Raw genomic sequence first — 12,078 nt, 5'->3', positions numbered from 1 at the left:
CTATAACATTTATATATATTGATTAAGTACACTACTATGTATGGTTTGCAATATTGACTGACTCGTGAAGTGTCTTGAACCTGTGTGCTTACGGCTCTGACTAGCAAATGAAGGGGCAGTACCAAAAAGAATTGCTCGTCAGGGTTCTCCAGAGAGACAGAACTAATAGGATATGTGTCTATACGAAAGGGAGTTTATTAGGGAGAATTGGCTTACATGATCACAAGGCCAAGTCCCATGACAGGCCATCTGCAAGCTGAAGAAAAAAGAAGCCAGTAGTGGCTCAGTCCAAGTCCAAAAGCCTCAGAAGCAAGAGAGCCAACTGTGCAGCCTTTGGCCTGTGGCCAGAGGCCACACAGCCCCCGGCAAACCATCATTGTAAGTCTAAGAGTCCAAAGACCAAAGAACCTGGAATCTGATGTCCAAGGGCAGGAGAAGTGGAAGGAAGCATCCAGCACAGGAGAAAGATGAAAGCCAGAAGACTCAGCAAGCAAAGGTATCCCACCTTCTTCTGCCTTCTATGTTCTACCCGAGCTGGCAGCCAACTGGATGGTGTCCACCAACATCAAGGGTGGGTCTTCCTCTCTCCATCCACTGACTCAAGCGTCAGTCTCCTCTGGCAACACCCGCACAGACACACACAGAAACCTTTACCAGCTGCCTAGGCTTCCTTCAATCCAAGCAAGTTTCCACTTAATATTAACCATCACATGCCTCTTTGGGAACTCCAGGCAACTCATGGCTTTTGTGATTGAAATAGCATCAATCAAAGCCTGACACTGTGGAAAGATACAAATGTGTGTGGACCTGGTTATCTTTGGACCATTGGTGGTTTGCTGGGGGCTCAGGCCTTTGGCCACAGGCTGAAGGCTGCACTGTTGGCTTCCTTGCTTCTGAGGCTTTTGGACTCGGACCAAGCCACCACTGGCTTCTTTCTTCCTCAGCTTGCAGATGGGTTATCATGGGACTTTGCCTTGTGATTGTGTGAGCAAATTCTCCCTAAAAAATTAGAGATAAACCAAATCTCAGCAGATTTGAACCTGCTTAGGGAGAGTGAGAACATAAACAGTCTCCTGGTCTGGGCTGAGTCATCTGTTGATCTTGCAAGGAAGAATCTTTGATGTGGGTAGAAACGTTGGCAGCAGATGTCAAGTGCTTATGACAAATGACAGCAGGACGGTTGGCAGTTAAGATGGCCATTTTGAGCTGCTGAAGCCCAGCTTCTTTTATGGCCAGAGTCCTCTGGGGAGGACTGATAGTGGAAGAATGTGCTTGTTTATGTCCTTATCTGCTTGGATGCAGTCCTTCTTATTTATTTACTAAGCAAAACATCTTGTCCCTGTTGGCAAAGTGACCCACGAAATGTAAGATGGAGTCTTTTTCTAAGATGGAGTTACTTATGTCAAGGATGCTCCATACAACTACTAACAGCTCTACAACTATTATACAAATCTATACAACAACTGTTTTCATTTTGATGGTTGTGCTATTGTGCGCATTTTCTAGTGGTTTTATAGAGCTCTGTTGGAGGATTTGTCCAATGGCATTGCAAGTCATTACTGTCTGTGATGATCTTGGCCCACTCTACCACGTGTGCCTGTGGAATTATATCTCTGTGAGTGTGTCGTTGTGAACATAAGCCCGGTCTCATCTGAAATAAAGTGAATAATGCTGTTTCTTTTGAGAACATCAAATTTGTTACAATTTGGCATACAAATTCTCAATTTATCTGGCACTAAAGTAGAGATTTCATGTTGAATCAATATATTGTATTTTTATGGAGAAGTGTGTAAGTCAACACAACCTGTTTTTTAATCTTTAAATAAGAAAGAAGATAAAAAAGATGTCACTTTAATCCGACATAAGCAACAAAAAAGCAGCAGCTGCTTTGTCTCTTTCGCAAATTGTAAGGAGTTAGCTTCCATTTTCCTGTGCCGTTTAGGGGCCTGGATAACTAGGTTTAAAAAGCTCTGGACTACGCATTTAACTTTCCTCTTGGACATAGGTTTAGGGCCTAGAATCAGGAAGTCAGGGACCCTCCTGGATGTTAGGTGAGGCATCTTGATCTTTTCATTCTCTGAACAAGAAAGGTTGACTCAGAAAACATAAGTATTATGTTTAAGAGTCTTCAGTGTATCCTTCAGAAACTACTTGCTTTTTTTTAAAACCATAGGCAATTAATACTTTTTTTTTTTTGAGATGGAGTCTCATTCTGTTGTCCAGGCCAGAGTGCAGTGGCGCAATCTCGGCTCACTGCAATCTCTGCCTGCCAGATTCAAATGATTCTCCTGCCTCAGCCTCCTGAGTAGCTGGGATTACAGGCATGCATCACCACACCCAGCTAATTTTTGTATTTTTAGTAGAGGCAGGGTTTCACCATGTTGGCCAGGCTGGTCTCGAACTCCTGACCTCAGGTGATCCGCCCACCTCAGCCTCCCAAAGTGCTGGGGTTATGGGTGTGAGCCACCACGCCTGGCCCAATAAATATATATTTTAATGAGCAGTCTAAAATGCAAAACTAGCCTGCCACATCTTAGTAAGGACCTGGATTCTGAAGCCTCCTCAGAAATGAAGAAATGAATATCATGCAATATTTCTCTTTCGGTGTCTTCCTTATTTCTCTTGGCATGACATCTACCAGCTTTTTTCCTGTTGTCACAAATGGCAGGATTTCTGTGTTTTCATGGCTGAATAATATTTTAATGTGTATATATCACATTTTCTTTACCCTTTTGTCCTTTGAAGGAAATTTAGGTTGTTTCCATGCCTTGGTCATGGTGAATAATACTGCGGTGAACATGAAGGTGGATATAGAAGGGGTTTAAAAGGAGCTTCAAAAGAAGTCAGTGCAGCCAGGCGCAGTGGCTCATGCCTGTAATCCCAGCACTTTGGGAGGCCGAGGCAGGCGGATCACCTGAGGTCGGGAGTTCGAGACCAGCCTGACCAACATAGAGAAGCCCCGTCTGTACTAAAAATACAAAATTAGCTGAATGTGGTGGCGCATGCTTGTAATCCCAGCTACTCAGGAGGCTGAGACAGGAGAATTGCTTGAACTCGGAAGGTGGAGGTTGCAATGAGCCGAGATCGCGCCATTGCATTCCAGCTTTGGCAACAAGAACAAAACTCCATCTAAAAAAAAAAAAAAAAAAAAAAAAAGTCAGTGCTCTACACTGAACGAAGGATGGAGGGTGATGGAAATGCCCCCATGTTAATATGACTCAAATGCTTACTGAAGTTTGGTACTTTCTGTGGGATGGATAATTTTCACTTTGTTCTGTGGCTTTGGTACATTTCAGAAGTCTAAAATGATTGATTTTAGTGACTTTGCTAGTATTTTCATCATTTTGCCGAGGAGACTTGGTTTCTTGTGGTTTGCATTCATCAATGTCAGAAGCTGATCTCTCTATTCAATCTTGCAGTTTTAAGTAATGCATTGAACAGTCACATAACAGAACGTTGAGCAGGAGAACTAAACTTCTAATGTAGTCAGAATGGCAGGCACTAAATGAATTATTTTACAATAAGCTTGTGTCCTTGTTATGAACTGTTCAGTGGAGAAGTTTGGAGTCTATAAACTTGTAATAAATGTGGCCTGTAAGAACTACAAATACTGGAAAGCTTCTCTGAGGATGTAATTTCTAATTTGATGAATAAAACATTCTCTTTAATTAACTTGGCAAGGAGAAGGCTTTGGCTGGGCGCGGTGGCTCCCGCCTGTAATCCTAGCACTTTGGGAGGCCAAGGCAGGCGGATCATGAGGTCAGGAGATCGAGACCATCCTGGTTAACACGGTGAAACCCTGTCTCTACTAAAAAAATACAAAAAATTAGCCGGGCATGGTGGTGGGCGCCTGTATTCCCAGCTACTCAGGAGGCTGAGGCAGGAGCATGGCATGAACCCGGGAGGCGCAGCTTGCAGTGAGCTGAGATCACACGACTGCACTCCAGCCTGGGCGACAGAGCGAGACTCTGTCTCAAGAAAAAAAAAAAAAAAGGAGATGGCTTCAATAAAAAGAAAAACAACTATGCCTGGGGCGGAGCTGGCGTGGAAATAAGATGGCGGACATTGGACATCATTGAAGGCCTGGTGATGTGGTTTTAGTCCATGTGCCAAGAGCAAAAAGTTATTTAAAATACATTAGTTAGGGCTGGGTGTGGTGGCTTACACCTGTAATCCCAGTACTTTGGGAGGCCAAGGCGGGTAGATCACCTGAGGTCAGGAGTTCAAGACCAGCCTGACCGATATGGTGAAACCCCATCTCTACAAAAATACAAAAAAATTTGCCGGGTGTGGTAGTGTGTTTCTGTAATCCCAGCAACTCGGGAGGCTGACACAGCAGAATCCCTTGAAGCTGGGAGGCAGAGGTTGTAGTGAGCTGAGATCACACCACTGCACTGCAGCCTGGGACAACAGAGCAGGACTCCCGTTCTCAAAAAAAAAAAAAAAAAAAAAGAGAAAAAATATATTAGTTAATGGAGAATATCAGCATATATAAATGTGTTTTCAGGCAAAAATCACAATAACCTGGATACAGACACATGGAAATATGTTAGGAAGTTTTTTTTTTTTTGAGACGGAGTCTCACTCTGTTGCCCGGGCTGGAGTGCAGTGGCGCAATCTCCACTCACTGCAAGCTCCGCCCCCCGGGTTCACACCATTCTCCTGCCTCAACCTCCCGTGTGACTGGGACTACAGGCGCCCGCCACCGCACCCGGCTAATTTTTGTATTTTAGTAGAGACGGGGTTTTACCGTGTTAGTCAGGATGGTCTCGATCTCCTGACCTCGTGATCCGCCCATCTCGGCCTCCCAAAGTGCTGGGATTACAGGCATGAGCCACCGCGCCCGGCCAGGAAGTTTTTTAAGGTGTTCAGGAGGGAGCTGTGAAATATAACTTAGTGATATTGGGGCATGATAATGGGAGAAAATATGTTAAACCATGTATACCCTACCTGTGATTAGGAGTTTATATCCAAAATATATAAGGAACACCCACAACTCAAAAGCAAATATGGTCATAGTAGTAACCCTATTAAAAATGAGCAAAGGGGCTGGGCCTGGTGGCTCACGCCTGTAATCCCAGCACTTTGGGAGGCCGAGCAAAGTGGATCACCTGAGGTCGGGAGTTTGAGACCAGCCTGGCCAACATGGTGAAACCTCATCTCTACTGAAATACAAAAATTAGCTGGGTGTGGTGGCTAATCACATCTCCCTGGGAGGTGGAGGTTGCACTGAGCCGAGATCGTGCCATTGCACTCCAGCCTGGGCAACAGAGTGAGAGAGTGAGAGTACATCTCAAAAAAAAAAAAAAAAAAAAAAAAAAGAGGTGGGGGGGGGGGCGCCTGAATAGACTAATCATCAGGAAATGCGAATGAAAATCGCAGTGAGGTATCACTTCCCATGTCTGAGGATTGCTGGTATTAAAAAGACAAAAGAAATGAGGATGTGGAGGAAAAAAAAAATACCCCTGTACACTGTTGTTGGGACAGTCAGTTGGCAGAGCAATTATTTCTTAAACAATTATAAAAAGCATCGAGTTGCCTCACAAGTTATAATCTAACTTTACTCAAAACAATATGAGAATTAAAATTCTTTTTAATTTAAAAAATCAAAATGGCCATACAATCCAGCAATCCCACCTCTGAGTGTGTATCTGAAGGAAATGAGTGTTTCCAAGAGATATCTGCACCCCCACGCTTGCTGCAGTGTTACTCACATGAGCCAAGGCACGTCACCATGTGAGTGTCCTTCATGATGCACGGATGAAGACGCTGTGAGACAGACAGACAGATTTCTCAGCGGCTGAGAGGGTTTTAGAGCTCCTGACACCCAGAGAGGAATTGGGGACCGAAGAGGATGCAGCTTTTCATTACCAAAGCTGAGGAGGTACGGAGGGGAGAGGAGAGGTCAGTGGGGCTCACCTCCAGGCGCCTGCTGAGACTCCAGAGCAGGGTCCATGGGAACGAGTCTGATGTTTCTCAACCACGTGCTTCCTTAGCAGAGAACTGTCTAGATCAGCGGTTCCCAGCGTTTTTGGCACCAGGGACTGGTTTCGTGGAGGGCAGTTTTTTCACAGACAGGGGAATGGTTTCAGGATTAACCTGTTCCGCCTGAGATCATCGATTCTCATAAAGAGGATGCCACGCAGATGCCTCGCATGCGCCGTGCACAGTAGGGTTCCCACTCCTCTGGGATGCAGTGGCGCTGCTGATCTCACAGGAGGCGAGCTCAGGTGGTCAGGCTCTCTCACCCACTGCTCACCTCTGGCTGTGCGGTCCAGTTCCCAACAGGCCACCCACAGGGACCGGTCCGCAGCCCAGGGGTGGGATCCCTGGTCTGGATTAGTGCAGCTTGACTTCGGAAAAGAAAGAAAAACCCTCTGATGTGGGCACAGCAGTCACATCAGGCAGACCCATGATTCCCGCCTTAAGAGCTCCCCGCGGGCCCTCACTGGGTGAGGGCAGTAAGCAGCCCAGGTCCTGCTCCCCAGGGGACCACCGGCCACCACTTCAGAAAAGCCAGGGGATCTCCCTGCACTCTAGGTCTGAGGCCATTTGTGAAGACGTAGCTCAGGTGCAGATTCAGCAGGCACAGTCCCCGCGGACCCCAGGGCAGCTTTCTGGGCTCACCCAGCTCCGGGACCTCCGTGCACCATGGTGCAGACCTTCTAGGCCTCGGCCACCCAGGCACCTGTGTCTTCTCTGCTGAGGGGGGCTCCTCCCAGCCCCACTGGCTGGTCCCTGGGGCACATCTCTGGATGAAGGAGAAGCCCAGAGCTCCTCCCAGGACGGAGACAGGCCCGCCTCTTCCCCGGACAGGAGATAACGGACCTTGTCGGTGGATGAGATTGGGCTTGAGATGGGGTGTCCCGCCCTGTCCAGCAGTAGGTGCTGCTCTGAGAGTCACAACAAAGACCTGCCCCTTCTCAGATTCCTCCAGATGCCCAGCAGGGACGACTTTAGACACACGGTATTAATATATGTTAGATCCTGGGGAAAGAAAATAGGAAAATAACTTGAACGATATACTCAGAATGGTGAACTCTGTGTTTCATTGAGGATGAACGTTACTATTCAGTTTCATGTGAGATATTTGCTGTCTTTTGGATGTTTCCTGAAAGTCACACATTTCTGTAGAATCACAACAAATATTACGGTGTAATCATCCATATGTGTTTGTATATTATAAAGTACAGCAAAAATTAATATCTATATTTGTATACTTCTACTTTAATTCAGAAAGGACTCTGTGTCTTCAGTCTCTCACCTGCAGTTCATGCAGGACTCACACCCACACACCTGAAATGCATCTTTATTGAGAAAAGTTTATCTTTTTACACTTGATGATATCATGGCAAAACCATCTGATTGTTTGATTTTTATTTGTTTTATATATAAACTGAGTCAAGATGTATTAAATGCTTATTGATTATATTTATTTAGTTTTTGGTTGACTCATATTATTTGCTTGGATTTAAACTTTCTTCTATTTTATAGTTTTAATTTAGCCTATTTTACTATAGGGTGTTAAATCGAACATACATATTGTCACTTGCTTTACATACTGTTATGTTTTATGTATTTTCCTATTTTCATTTTACACGGTGATCATGCAATCTTTTACCACATAAATATATATATTTTGATGTAGGGAATATAAAAGTAATTGGGTATTGTTTTGTCTTTTCCTTATAATTTCCATATTGTATAGTATGAGATAAATGTTAATATTTTCTAAGTAGGCCGGGCGCGGTGGCTCAAGCCTGTAATCCCAGCACTTTGGGAGGCCGAGGCGGGTGGATCACGAGGTCAGAAGATCGAGACCATCCTGGCTAACATGGTGAAACCCCGTCTCTACTAAAAATACAAAAAACTAGCCGGGCGAGGTGGCGGGCGCCTGTAGTCCCAGCTACTTGGAGGCTGAGGCGGGAGAATGGCGTAAACCCGGGAGGTGGAGCTTGCAGTGAGCAGAGATCGCGCCACTGCACTCCAGTGTGGGCGACACAGCGAGACTCCGTCTCAAAAAAAAAAAAAAAAAAAAAAAAAAAAAAAAATTTTCTAAGTATTTTATACTTTAGATAATTACCTATTGATCCATAGGGAGGTCGTTTTGCCGCAAGTGTGGGTTACATAATGTTTTCTCTTCACTTTTGCTTCATCTCCACCCTGATTTCCCTCAACCCAACAGCGCTTGTTGTGGATATGGAATAGTAGTCATTCCAGTGAATGGGGAAAATTGAGGGGTTTATGTTACAAATCGGTTTGAACCCATGACATGGCCTTAAATTACACACAGCAGGTACTTACATATATATGAAATAATAATTTGCAAGTTAGATTTGGGGTGGGGAATGAAATTACAAAATGATAATAAAATAAAATATACTTTGGAATAATTTTAACAAATATGTGAAATGTATATAAGAAATAAGTAGAAAATTTCTGAAATACATGAACATACACATAAGAAGTTACAGCATGGACTTGGGTTAAAAAAATCAATATTATAAAAATCATTTGTTCATAAACTCATTTATAAATTTAATTTGGTCCAAATATAGATACATTCAGTTAGGAATTATGGATGTTATTGCAAGAATCTCATAGATGAAAACACAAATGAGAATAACCAAGAAAACTCTGGAAAAGAACAAAATGAGGGTAGCTACCCCTGCAAGACATGTTGGTTGATGGCCAGACTGATAGATGGGTGGAGCTCAAAACTCAGAAATAGACTGTAGTGCATAAGACACATTACAAAGTGACAAAATAGATTCTTTACAAAATATAGCACAATAAAACTCTGATTAAAAATAAAGCTATATGGCAAAAAAAAAAAAAAAGTACAAGTTTTGATCAGGTTAATTCTGGCAGGTTGTGCTGGGCCTTCTGAGATTTCTGTGGATGGACAGCTCCCACTCCCGCCCCGAGTTCCCTCATCTGTCCTTTTTGCTGAAGTCACTCCCCACTATCACTCGAATTGGAAGTAACATGTTTCCTCTGAATCCTTTTTCAAGAAACTCAGAATAAAGAAAGCCTATCTATACATGCTCCTCAAATGATTATTGTCAGCGCTTCTCTGGCAAGAAAGAGCCCAGACTGTCATGCCCACAGAAGCAGGATGTGCCATCACATAGGATACTTCTCCATGAGCTCTAACATGGTTTGCTCTGTGTCCCCACCCAAATCTCATGTCTAATTGTAATCCCCACGTATCAGGGGAGGGTCCCGGTGGCAGGTGACTGTATCATGGGGGCGGATTTCCCCCTTGCTGTTCTGCTGATAGTGAGTGCGTTCTCACGAGATCTGATTGTTTAAAAGCATGTGCTTTTCTTCACTCTCTCTGTCTCTGCTTTTCACAATGGTAAGACATACATTGCTTCCCCTTCTGCCGTGATCGTAAGTTTCCTGAGGCCTCCCCATCTATGTGGAACTGTGAGTCACTTAAGTCTCTTTTCTGTACAAATTGCCCACTGAGATAGTTCTTTGTAGCAGTGGGAAAATGGACCAATAGAAGCCCAGAGTTTCATCTTCCACGTGTGATCAGAGCTTTCCCAGGCTCTGCATTGCTCTGCAGATCAGCCCTACCACAGAGGCTTAGCTGTGAGCGTCTGACTTCCAAAGTGGCTGCTGAACCTGTGTCCTGCTACTCTGCTCTCCTGCAGGGATCCTGCCCGCTCTAAATAGTCTCTTCCAGGGCTCTAGGATCTTTCCTGGATCCATCTACCTCCTGTAGATACACCTGTAATACATCAGGCACAAGTTTTGATTCTCGCTAGGACTCCTGCCGTCTCCAACCACCTTCTCAAGATGTATGGTGTTGCCATCTGTTCTGAGAGACCCCATCTCAGGGAATCTCTCTGCACCGACATAATGAAATTAGTTCACTGGGAAAAGGAACAGAAAAGAATCAGGCTATGCTGGGGGCTGGGTCTATAGTTCCTTTACTTGATTTGTTTCTCTGATTTATCCAAATAGGAATAAACGTACATTCGTCTCTATGTGGGACAAAAACAGGAGGAAACGCAGCTCACAGAGCAAGGAGGACAGGTGGGCACCGAAAGAGCACACTCCTCACTGTGTGAATCCCACGTCTACATCCCAGAAGGAGGGAACAGTCCCAAAGGACTCTTCTGGGTGACGTGGAGACCAAACGCACAGGAACCCCCAGCACCTGCCCTGCCATCTGGCTTAACTGTAACTAACACAGTCCTGGTGCAACATGATTTCCAGCGAGACTCTTTCCGGGACTCATGGAGGTGATTACGGGAGACAAAAGGCAATGAATGTCCCTCCATTCTTCAGAGCTCGTAGGACCTAAGCTGATTGCTCTCCAGGTTTCAGGTTGTCACTCTCCCTCTCCCTCCACAGAGTCAGTCAGTCCCATTCCGGTACCTAGAATTTCACTTTTATTCTCATCATCCCCTACTGTCTCCAAGACACTTGTCCCTAAGAGCAAGGTGAAACGGGGATAAAGATTTTTGTATAAACCTTAACTGTAACTGACTTCGAGTCCCATAAACTCGCTTTTAGCTGGGCTGCCACTCATCGTGGGCAAAGTAGACTGGGCTGGGGCTGCTGTTCAGAGAAAGAATGACATATTGTGCCCACAATGGTCAGAGGGAGAAATCTCACACTTTGGAAATAGATTCATAGCCCCCAGTGATTTCATGTGATCCTGGAGGCTGTCAAGAAGAGATCGTTTCTTTTGGAGACAGCCACATTCAGTCAACAAATTACCTAAACAACATTGATGGATTAAGAGGGGAAACAAGGAAGTAAAATCAGACAGTTGGCCCATTTTCAGTAGATTTGGTGATTAAAGTCTCAGTATGTCAGAGTGAAAATGGTCCCAAAAGTCTAAAAGCTGGCAAGAATGAGTTTCAAGGGACAGGTGGTGTGGCTGGAGTCAGCTGGCGTGACGCTGACGGTGGCGACAGTGGTGAGACATGATTGAAACCTCCAGAAGTGGGTCAGAAGTCCAATGCACTCGTTCTGCCGGGAATGGTCAGGGGCGTCCCCAACCGCGAGGTAAACAGATCGACTTTCCCCAAGAACCACAAGCCTGGCCTGCAGCGACAAGCTCTGCATGAGACACAGTCAGGCTCTGTCCAGAGCTTGATTATGGGCAGGTGCCGCAGAACACAGTCCCTTCCCATGGACTCCTAAATGACGCATGCGACTGTCAGATCAGCAGCTGAGACTGTTTCCAGTTTGCACCCTCAAAGAGGGTGTGCTTCATCAGACAGTCTCTGGTTTGAACGGGGATGAATGAATGGATAGAATGTGGGCAGTGGCCAAAACCCTGAGTTTTGACGATTTTTTTTTTTGTAACCTCCATGTTCAAGCAATTCTCCCATCTCAGGCTCCGAAGTAGCTGGGATCACAGGTGCCTGCCACCATGTCCAGCTAATTTTTTGTATTTTTGGTATAGATGGCATTTCGCTATGTTGGCCAGGCTGGTCTCAAACTCCTGGCCTGAAGAGATCCACCCACCTCAACCTCCCAAACGACTGGAATTACAGGCTGGAGCCCCCACACCCGGCCCTGAGTCTGACCATTGAGCAGAGAGGCCGCCCCTGCTTCAGGTTCCACGTGGCTGGCACTGAGCCTGAACAGTCTCTGTTGTGGACACCATGAGGAATCTACTACTCTGACCCACCAGTGAACGTGGACCAGACATTTAGGGGGTACGTGCTAAATTTGGGACCCCATAATGCCACAGCTTTGCTTCCGACAGTGGAGAAGGACATAACATTTTTACCGACAATAGATCTTGATTTTTCCTTTAGCGCTCAGATGTTCCTGGACTGGTCCATTTTCCTTCCAGAATATACCATGTCTGTATAATAAGCAAGGCTTTCGGGGGTTTTTGTAGAGTTCCGTTTCAAAATTGGAATATCAAGTTGGGGAGCCTCAAGCTGTCTGTGGGTCAGGATTTGGTGATGACAAGAGCTCACTAGCAAGCTGACAGATAATGATCAAAATCAGTGTGACTATTATTGTGTCAGGGTAACTAGGACCCCACGGGCACCTCTAGGTGGAGGCTATCTCCCTTTTCCACAGGCTGCAGATGACAAA

Source organism: Macaca nemestrina, chromosome 20 (assembly GCF_043159975.1).
Source record: "Macaca nemestrina isolate mMacNem1 chromosome 20, mMacNem.hap1, whole genome shotgun sequence".
NCBI classification, from domain to species: domain Eukaryota; kingdom Metazoa; phylum Chordata; class Mammalia; order Primates; family Cercopithecidae; genus Macaca; species Macaca nemestrina.
This window is presented reverse-complemented; position numbering follows the sequence as displayed.